Genomic DNA, 11,127 nt, shown 5'->3' on the forward strand with positions numbered 1-11,127 from the left:
GAAGAGAAAAAGAAGGAAAGAACAGGCTAAATCTAAGGAGGCAGTCTTAGAAATGCTTAAAATTGCATGATATTAAATAGCACGTCATTTCAGAAAAGACTTAACAAAAAAGTTCAAGCTGTTGCTTGGTGCTAAAGAGGTCATGTTAAACACAAACATTAGATGCTAGTCGTTTGATTCCAAAAGCAATTTTGTTCTGAATATTGTGGACATGTTTCCATATTTTCTTTAGGGATTGTAAATGGTAAAAATTACAGACAGGTTTTAATCCATCATGTAATTCCTACTAAAAAGCACCTAATTTGTAATAGATTTGTTTTTCAGGATGGTAATGGTCCCAACACACTTCTAATGTAATGAAATTATATTTGAAGAGAAAAACAGCTGATGAAACAAAGACAATCATGAAATGGCCTCCACAGTATCCAGACCTGAATAGAATATACAGTATGCATAGGCAATATTATACGCAGTATGAGATTCACCTGGAGAGAAAAAGAAAGATAGAACAAGCTAAATCAAAGGAAGAACCTGATATAAATAGCAAATCATTTCAGAAAAGACTTAACAAAAAAGTTCAAGATATTGCTGTGTGGAAAGAGTTTATGTTAAACACAGACTTTTGATGCTAGTCGTTCGATTCCAAAAGTAATTTTAATCTGAATACTGAGTACCTGTTTTCTGTTTGTATAAAAAAGGTATAGTTCACTAAAAAGTAATGACCCTGCACTTGCTCCATACCATTTAGATAGATATGTTTGTGCAAAGTTCTTAGGCTCATTAAGCTGGTGGTGGCCTATGTACTCATTTGCGGTACTGTATATGCAGTACTTTCTTGTCAATCCAAACGTAAAAGTGAATGTGCAGTGTAAACATGGTTAAAATGAGAGATGAGTGAACAGAAATGCATGTGGCGCTGATCATAAGCTCTCTCTGATCTTCATTGTTCTGCTGTGGTGGGAGGTTCAGGGTTCTGATGACACTGTTGATTGACAGCTGTGTGCTTGAGAGCAGGTGCTTGTTGAAGTCGAGGCGCATGTCGCCCAAATTAGCCAAAGACTCCTGGTGCTAACGAGATCAGAGTCATCTGGCTGCTCGCTTACTAACCTCACACACTTACACAAGCGCTCAGCTGCCATTAACACACACAGGGATGCAGTAAAGAAGTGCCAATGAATTGACTGGAGTGCAATGACTCTGTTAAAAGTGTTAAACCGCATTTACTTGTCATTGGTGCTGTGTCCAGAGTACTAAACCTTCATGTCGCATTTTGTTTTTGTTTTGCATGTCATATACAGTTTGTGACTATGGACCACCAATTGGAAATTGAAATATACATCAACTGAAAGTGAAATAAATAAGATTTTCATTGATGTATGCTTTGTTGGCTGAGATACAACTTAAAATTTTGGAATCTTAGGGTTCAGAGAAATGCCTTTAAAGTTGTTCAGATTAAGTTAGCAATATTACTAATCAAAACTTAAGTTTTAATATACCCGAGGAGAGAAAATGTACATAAATGTGATAGTCATCTAATGATTTTTTTTTACTATAATAGGTAATTTTGACTAACACAATGTATTTTTGGCTTTAACCACACATACTCAAGCAACATAAGACAAGTTTTGTGGTCCAGGGTCACATAAAGAGGTTTTTTTTATTATTATTATTTAGCTTTTTCAATAATATTTATTTCATTAATACTAATATTTTAAAATAAAAAAATATCCCATTAAATTATGTAAAAGAGACAAAGACCTATTAAATGAACATCTGCTAATTAACAAAACAACCTGAGGTCACACTTTATTTTGATGGTCCGTTTGTTGAATTTAAGTAAGATTGGATCTACATGACATCTAATTCTCATTAGATTTTAAGCAGACTGTTAGGTCAGGGTAAGGATTAGTGTAAGTTGACATGTACTTGCTAAGTTTCTTATAGTCAGTTTAATGTCTGTTTAGCAGCAGTATCAACACATTAAGCAGTCAGTCAAATGTACCATCAAAATAAAGTGTTACTCAACCTAATTTGCATTACTGATGCAGGGAATGTTATTTTAATGTTTCATCTTGTAAATCATAGTCATTCAGTTTTTTTATTTTGGAAAACTATAGATCAGCATAGTATTTCAGTATAAAGTCTATATAGAGTAAAAGTAAATGTTAAAATATGCATGTTTCAGCTTTTATCTTTCAGATAAGTCTTTAGGGTCATTTAAAATGGTGACGGATCCGAACCACTGCATCTTGTCACTGGGGTGGCCCAAAGTTCTTTTCTACTCTCCATTTACACTACCTGACAAAAATCCTGTTGGCGATCCCAGTTGTAAGAGCAACAAATAATAACTTGACTTCTAGTTGATCATTTGGAAAAGTGGCTCAAGGCAGATTTTTCTGATGAATCATCTATTGAACTGCATCCCAGTCATCACAAATACTGGAAAAGACCTATTGGAACCCGCATGGACCCAAGATTCTCACAGAAATCAGTCAAGTTTGGTGAAGGAAAAATCATGGGGTTACACAATCAGTATGGGGGTGTGTGAGAGATCTGCGAAGTGGATGGCAACATCAACAGCTTGAGGTATCAAGACGTTTGTGCTGCCAAATACATTACAAACCACTGGAGAGGGAAAATTCTTCAGCAGGATAGCACTCCTACTCATACTTTAGCCTCCACATGAAAGTTCCTGAAAGCAAAGAAGGTCAAGGTGCTCCAGGATTGGCCAGTCCAGTCACCAGACATGAACATTATTGAGCATGTCTGGGGTAAGATGAAGGAGTAGGCTTTAAAGATGAATCCAAAGAATCTTAATGAACTTGATGAACTGCTGCAAGAACGCTTTCTTTGCTATTCCAGATGACTTTATTGATAAGTTATTTGAGTCATTGCAGATATGTATGGATGCAGTCCTCCAAGGTCATGGGATCATACACAATATTCATTTTTTTCCACTGCACCATGACTTTATATTCTATACTGTATATTATGTCTGTTATAAGCAAAGCTAAGCAAAGTCAGAGCTTACTGTCCTAATTAAATAATTAAAAATTAAGGCGTGATCATATTTTATTATGGTCAAATAAGCGTAATCTAATGGCCTTTGCCTTTCATATAAGCCACTTTTGAGTCAAGTTAGTATTTGTTGTACTTAAAACTTGGATAGATGTCAAGACTTTTGTCATGTAGTGTACACTGGCATCACTCAGATCTGTCATTCAGAAACATCACCTTTCCTACCACACCTATGCTGATGACACCACAAATAGGTATGATATATAAATGCTAATAAATCAATTAAGGTTTTATTAATATATATATATTATAATATTGAATTCATGAATTTTCTTTTCGGCTTAGTCCCTTTATTAATCAGGGGTCACCACAGTGGAATGAACCGCCAACTTATCCAGCATATGTTTTTTACACAGCGGATGCCCTTCCAGCTGCAACCCAACACTAGGAAACACCTTTGCACTCTTGCATTCACACACATACACTATGGCCAGTTTAGCTTATTCAATTCACCTATACTGCATGTCTTTGGACTTGTGGGGGAAATCTGAGCACCCACAGGAAACCCACGAGAACACGAGTAGAACATACAAACTCCACACAGAAATTCCAACTGACCCAGCCGGCACTCGAACCAGCGACCTTCTTGCTATGAGGCGATCGTTCTACCCACTGCCCCACCATGACACCTATTCTATTATTGTGGAGCTAATAAGTTGGTTTGCATGACAAAGTTTTACTGAGTCATGTCAAGGTGAGTAAAGATAAAGCTGACTTTGTATCAGAGGAATCAATACCACAAAGTTAGAAGAAAAGTCAAGTATAAATATAAGAACCGTGTGAAGATTTGAAAATTTAGGAATGTGTCTCACTTTGCAAAATCACAATGACCATGGCAGTATATTTTATTTAGACCAGGGGTGCCCAAACTTTTTCTTATGAAGGGCCAAAAACTAAACTTGATTGAGGGTGGTGGGCCGGAGGTACTGTACACTGTAAAACCCAACAGTACACTATCAAATGAAGTGAGTGTAGTTAACTTAAAATTTACTGAAAGTTAATTCTATTCATTTGAAAAGAGTTTTAATCTCAGTGTTAAAGGTAATGAGTTAATTAAATACCTCATTAATTCAACATGAGTAAGTTCACAGTACTCATATGATTAGTTTTTTAACTCAAATGGTTTGTTACAGTCTATTTCCTCAAATGGTTTGAGTTGCCTTAACTTATTGTATTTTACAGTACTCAGTTGGTTTAAATTCTCTTCATTTATTGGGTTTTACTGTGCTCAGATTGCTTCATTTACTCAAATGGATTAAGTTCACAGTACTTATTGGGATTAGTTTTTGAACTTAAATGGTTTGTTGCAATCGGTTTCCTCAAAGGGCTTGAGTTACCTTAACTTATTGAGTTTTACAGTGTAAATATATCCAACTGTAAAGTTGTCAATATAATATCCCAATTTATTATTATAATTCATTACATTATTTATTATATCATTTAATTAATACTATAATTTATTACATTTACAATACTTAAACTCTATTAATAATTAGATATTTTTGCACATTTTATAGTGACCATCATACAATAAAAAACATGAACAATCCCATTTATAACACCAAAAAGTACACTTTGCCTTGATTTGCTAGCTTCAGCAATGTCTGCTGCCTTTATTTATTTATTTATTTAATTTTTTTGTAGCTCAACAGGTAAAAACAAAAGTTATGTTAAATTAGAAATGACAATCTCTGTTAAAAGCATCCCCCCAAATTCCCTATCATTTTCCTCTCTTCTCAGATGGGATGGAGGGCCAAATCGGGCCTTAGTTTGGGCATCTCTGATTTAGACAGATTTTTCAACTTAAGAGCCTTTAAACTGTTCTCAGTCAACTTTATCTTTAGAAAAATGAAAAATAGACATTAGTGTAACTCATTTGTGAGGAACTCCTGTTGAAATTACATCTGACACAAATATTTAAGCACTGTCTGAACTCATGAACCATTGTTGAGATGTTTTTGGTAGATCTGAATAAATATTCGTATGAAGTGAGTTCATGAAATATCCATTTGAGATATACAGTACCAGTCATCTTGAGTCATGGGCTTTACAGGGACATGATATTGTATAATGACATGGGTATGACCAACAGTTGGACTTTATTAAGCTGGTTTATGAAAACATGTGTTGTGTCCTCATAATTCAAAATGCTTAACGGGGTCTTATGACACAACATTTGCTTCAGGGTTGCTGTGAGGAATTGGTTTAGGAGTAGGGTTAGGGTAATGCCATGTAATAAGTGGGTTTTTACAGTATAAAATACATTACGCCTATAGAGAGTCCTCGTAAATCATATATGCAAGTGCGTGTGTATGTGTGTGTTTTACCCCTAGGTGAGCTGATGTGGTGGTGTTACTTATGAGCCAGATATAAATCTTGCAGCCGAACATCTGTTATGTTGCTGTTTTTAAAAGCACTGACGCTCTTGGAGGAATAGATGGATACATATTTAAATGTAAGCATATATAATGATGAAGTGTGTGTGAAGGGCTGGAGTGCATGGACAACAGATGTCAGACCTCCCACCCTCCCCCCACCACAGCACCTGTTAGAGCTCGGCCATCTGGAGGATGAGGACAGTGCTGACCGGACTCACCCTCATACACACATACACACACACTGACCAGATTGACCCTTATACACACATATACACATACACTGGCCTGATTGACTCTCATATACGCACACACATACAATGACCTGACTGACCATCATACACATACTGGACTTAGAATTTATTATACACACACAATGTACAAAATAGGCTGTCCGGACTGACCCTCATACACACACATATGCTGTCTGGAGTGACCCTCATACACACAGATATACACGCATTCACACATTCACTATCCAAAGTTTCCGTCATAAACACACACACTGACCGGACCGACCTTCTTACACACATATACTGACTGTACTGACTCTCTACACACATACACTGTCCAGACCGACCCTCACACACATACAAACATACACTGACCTTATACACACATATACAGACATACTGACTGGACATGTACTGTATCTGTATTTGTACTGATACTGATCTATCTATCTATCTATCTATCTATCTATCTATCTATCTATCTATCTATCTATCTATCTATCTATCTATCTATCTATCTATCTATCTATCTATCTATCTATCTATCTATCTATCTATCTATCTATCTATCTATCTATCTATGCAAACTGTCCATCCATACATCAATCAATCTAAACTGTGCATTTGTCCATCCATCCATCCATCCATCCATCCATCCATCCATCCATCCATCCATCCATCCATCCATCTAAATTGTCCCTTTGTCTGTCCATCCATCCATCTATCCATCTGAACTATCCATTTGTCTTTTCGTCCGTCCATCCATCCATCCATCCATCCATCCATCCATCCATCCATCCATCCATCCATCCATCCATCCATCCATCCATCTATCCATCCATCCATCCATCCATCAATCCATCCATCCATCTAAATTATCCATTTGTCTGTCCACCCATCCATCCATCCATCCATCCATCCATCCATCCATCCATCCATCCATCTATCTAAACTGCCCAATTGACCATTTTTCCATCCTTCCATCCTTCCATCCATCCATCCATCTATTTAAACTGTACATTTGTCTATCTGTCCATCCATCCATCCATCCATCCATCCATCCATCCATCCATCCATCCATCCATCCATCCATCCATCCATCTATTTAAACTGTACATTTGTCTATCTGTCCATCCATCCATCCATCCATACATCCATCCATCTATTTAAACTGTACATTTGTCTATCTGTCCGTCCATCCATCCATCCATCTATTTAAACTGTACATTTGTCTATCTGTCCATCCATCCATCCGTCCATCCATCCATCCATCCATCCATCCATCCATCCATCCATCCATCCATCCATCCATCCATCCATCCATCCGTCCATCCATCCATCCACCCATCCATCTAAATTGTCCATTTCTCTGTCCATACATGATTTTATCAGTCTATCCGTCCATAACAGTCAATCAATCATTCATCTAACTTCAATCAATGAGGTAAACAAACAAACATTAAATTTACAGGAGTGACTATAAATGTGGACCTGCACCTTCCATGATGACATAGTATTGGTGGCATTGTCCAATTACAAGAAACATTCTGAAGCATGAATTACAATAATACTGTTTTTATTCCTGGTAATTGCCAATATAGGCTCATTCTGAAAACATAGCCCTATATAAATTTTTAGAGATTGTTCATTATGTAGTCAGAGGTACGTATGTCTTTAAAACGAACGCTATGGGGCGGTATGACGTCAATCCTTTTCATGCTTACCAGCTGACAGCTTACCTCCGTGTTGCTGTTACCAGTTTGTCCAATAGCTTGCCATGTACGTCGGGAGACTTGAGAGGAGAGGCCACGATGTCAGGGTTCGAGTAAGGCAAAGAACGATTCCAGAAAGCAGGTAAGTAAAAAAACGAAGCCAAAATAAAATAAACAAGTAAATAACAGGGTCAAAATGTGGTAAAATCTGAAAATGTGGTAAAAATCAGGCAAGTGCTTTTGTTTTTCTGTATTGTTTTTTAAAACTGTTTTTAAAAAAACTGTTGTGGGTGGGCGGGTTAATCAGTGCTTTTGAAAACACTATTGGTTGGGTTTATGGAAGGGGGTCAGTCAGTAAGTCAGTCAGTTGACAGCGGCCTGTGGTAGATGTGCAAATGGTACAATCGAGAGAAATTCCAGATCTCAAAAAGTGCACACAATGGCCTTTGGTGGATTCGCGAAAACAAAAGCTGCAAAAAATGTAGCTCCTGGGACGTATTTGGTGCCCTCCAGAAATTTATATTGCGGTACAGAATGAGCCTGAGTTGTAATTTGCAGATAATTTTTTTTAGAGAAAGTCAATAAAATTGAGATGGCATATAATATAGTGACTATTACACTTTACCATACATATGCCAAATGACATGCTGATATGGGCAGATTAAAAAAATTATAAAATTTTCAAATCCTCAAATTAAACATCTCTACCTTCCTTTCCTTCTCATTCACTCATCCTTTCATCACTTGTTCTGTGTTTAATTATGCTCATTGAAAGATGTGTGTTTTTGTGTGAGGAAGAGCGTCAGCCATGACACCTCGTGAGAGAGATAGAGAGAGAGCAGCTGGAGTCTCCACTGCGATCACAACATCTTCTCTTCTCACACCTCCACCTGCAGCACAGAGGAGGTGTGGGTGTCTGATGCTCCAGATGTGCTTCCCTGCGGAGACGGCTAAAAACATTAGAAAGCACTACAGATGGATGAATAATACATAGCTGAGAGAAATAAGCACAATTAGAGTCTGAGGGGGTGGCGTGTTGAGGGAAAGTGAGAGCAAGAGAGATAAAGAGACAGGCAGAAAAGTAGTTTGATGTAACAATGCAATTAATTTGGGAGAGAGAGAGAGAGAGAGAGAGAGAGAGAGAGAGAGAGACTAGAGGAACTAGCATGCGGTTAGCATGAATTTAGTATGAATTTGCAAGTTTGCTAGTATGATTAGGATGTCGTTAGTAAGTTTCTAGTATGAATTGATTTGTTGTTAGTATGTCCAATGTAAAGTCAATGGCATTCTTTTTTACAATGGAAGTCTATGGGACAGTTGCTAGGGTACCGTAAGTGGTTCCTAGGGTGTGGCTAGTAAGTTAAAAGGTTATCAGTGGTTGGCAGATTTGTAGTCTGAGTTAAATGAGCGTAACCTTAAGTCTGTATGACAGTCTGGTGGAAAGTTATGATTTTCTCAAGCCACTTTAAATATGATATATTGAATAATATGATATATAATTAATATTTTATTTAATTATAATATATGTATTAATATTATCATTATTATTTATTTATTTATTTATTTATTATTATTATTATTATTATTATTATTATTATTATTATTATTATTATTATTATTATTATTATTATTATTTTACTACTACTACTACTATCTATTGTGTGTAGTTTTTTTTCTTACATATGTATGAAACTTTTTTATATAAACTTTATAAATGCTTTGGCAATACATTTGTAATGTTTGTCATGCCAATAAAGCAATTATTGAATTTAATTTAATAGAATTTTCCCCCATTTTCTGTTTAACGGGGAGAAGATTTTTTTTCAACACTTTTCTAAAAGTAATAGTTTTAATAACTCATTTCTAATAACTGATTTATTTTATCTTTGCCATGTTGACAGTAAATAATATTTTACTAAATATTTTTCAAGACACTTCTACACAGCTTAAAGTGACATTTAAAGGCTTAACTAGATTAATTAGGTTAACTATAGGCAAGTTAGGGTAATTAGGCAAGTTATTATATAATGATGGTTCGTTTTGTAGACTATCGGGGGAAAAAATAGCTTAAAGGGGTTAATATTTTTGACCTTAAAATGGATTAAAAAAAATTTAAACTGCTTTTATTCTAGCTGAAATAAAACAAATAAGACTTTCTCCAGAAGAAATAATGTTATCAGAAATACTGTGAAAATTTCTTTGCTCTGTTAAACATCAAAGGGGCTAATAATTCTGACTTCAACTGTATATATATATATATTGTTGTAGGTTGTAGTTGGAAGGGCATTCGCTGGATGGAAAAAACATTTGCTGGATAAGTTGACTAAGCTGAAGGAAATTGAATATACAAACACTACCTGACCAAAGTCTTGTTACTTATCCAAGTTTTAGGAACAACAAACAATAACTTGAATTCTAGTTGATCATCTGGTATAAGAAGTGGCTTATATGAAAGGCAAAGGCCTCTAGATTACGCTTAGTTTACCATAATAAAATATAAACATGCCTTGATTTTTAGTTATTTAATTAGGACAGTAAGGTCTGACTTTGCTTAGACAAAAGTCTTGTCCCTTAACAGAAATAATGTACAGTATAAAATATAAAGTCATGGTGCAGTTGAAAAAGAGTTAATATTGTGTATGACTGCCATGAGCTTTTTTTTTGTAAATATACAAGTTGTATGCATATTTGTTTTTTAAAATTGTGACTACACAAGTCATTTCATCTTTGACTTAAAACAAAGTAAAAAAATCACAACGTTACAAACATACAGTACATGAAAACAAATCAGGTACATGAAGTTTAAGTACAGTAGGTAATAGAAACATTTTCTCATTACTAATTTAGACATACCGTATCTTTTTACAGTGTATATCATGATTTTACACATATTAGAAATTACACATTTGCATGGTGAAGTTGCAGTTTAGAATAATTAGAACATATTAACTTTAAATGGTTAAATGGACTGCAAATATGTATTATGTCTAAAAATATTTGTGATAATACATTTGAAATACCAACATTGCAGTTTAATGTAATTGGAATGTAATAACTTTACGTATAATATTTAATTATGGTAAAAATAGTAATTGTATTTTTAGTGATTGCAGTATTTACATGTGTAAAAATACTGTATGTACATCTGGCCAGTTGTTGTCTGAGATTATAGAGTGGAAGAATACCCTTGTAGGCCAGTCGGCTGCTAGCATTACACTGGCTTCCTCACTAAAACCCCATAGAATTTTCACGATTATTGCAATAATACACACTGTGTTTTAACACAATTCAACATTACACTTAAATGTTTTGTCCAACCAGATAATTTTCTTAAGGTTATGTAACGTTTATTACTTTTGGATTTTAGATGAAAATGCAAGAACTGAATGAACTACTACTACTGCTTCCAACAACTTTTCAAGCTTATTTTTAGAAATATGGTCCATGACAAAAATTGTTGATTTATTATAATCTATATTATATTTTAACAAATACAAATAAATTTAAAATAATAATAATAAAAACACATTTTCTTAAATAGGCCTGCGTGCTTTTTTCCCATGAGATATTGTTGTTTTGCTTTACACTTTTAAAACACATTTGATTTATAAATGTGCCTATTATCATGAGACATGTTTGAAAAAGTGTATTGCGCCAAGCAATACAACCTGCTTACCTTCTCTGAAGAGAGAAAACCTAGCTCTGGCTGTTAATTTCAAATCCCATATT

This window comes from Danio aesculapii, chromosome 7 (genome assembly GCF_903798145.1).
Source record: "Danio aesculapii chromosome 7, fDanAes4.1, whole genome shotgun sequence".
NCBI classification, from domain to species: Eukaryota; Metazoa; Chordata; class Actinopteri; order Cypriniformes; family Danionidae; genus Danio; species Danio aesculapii.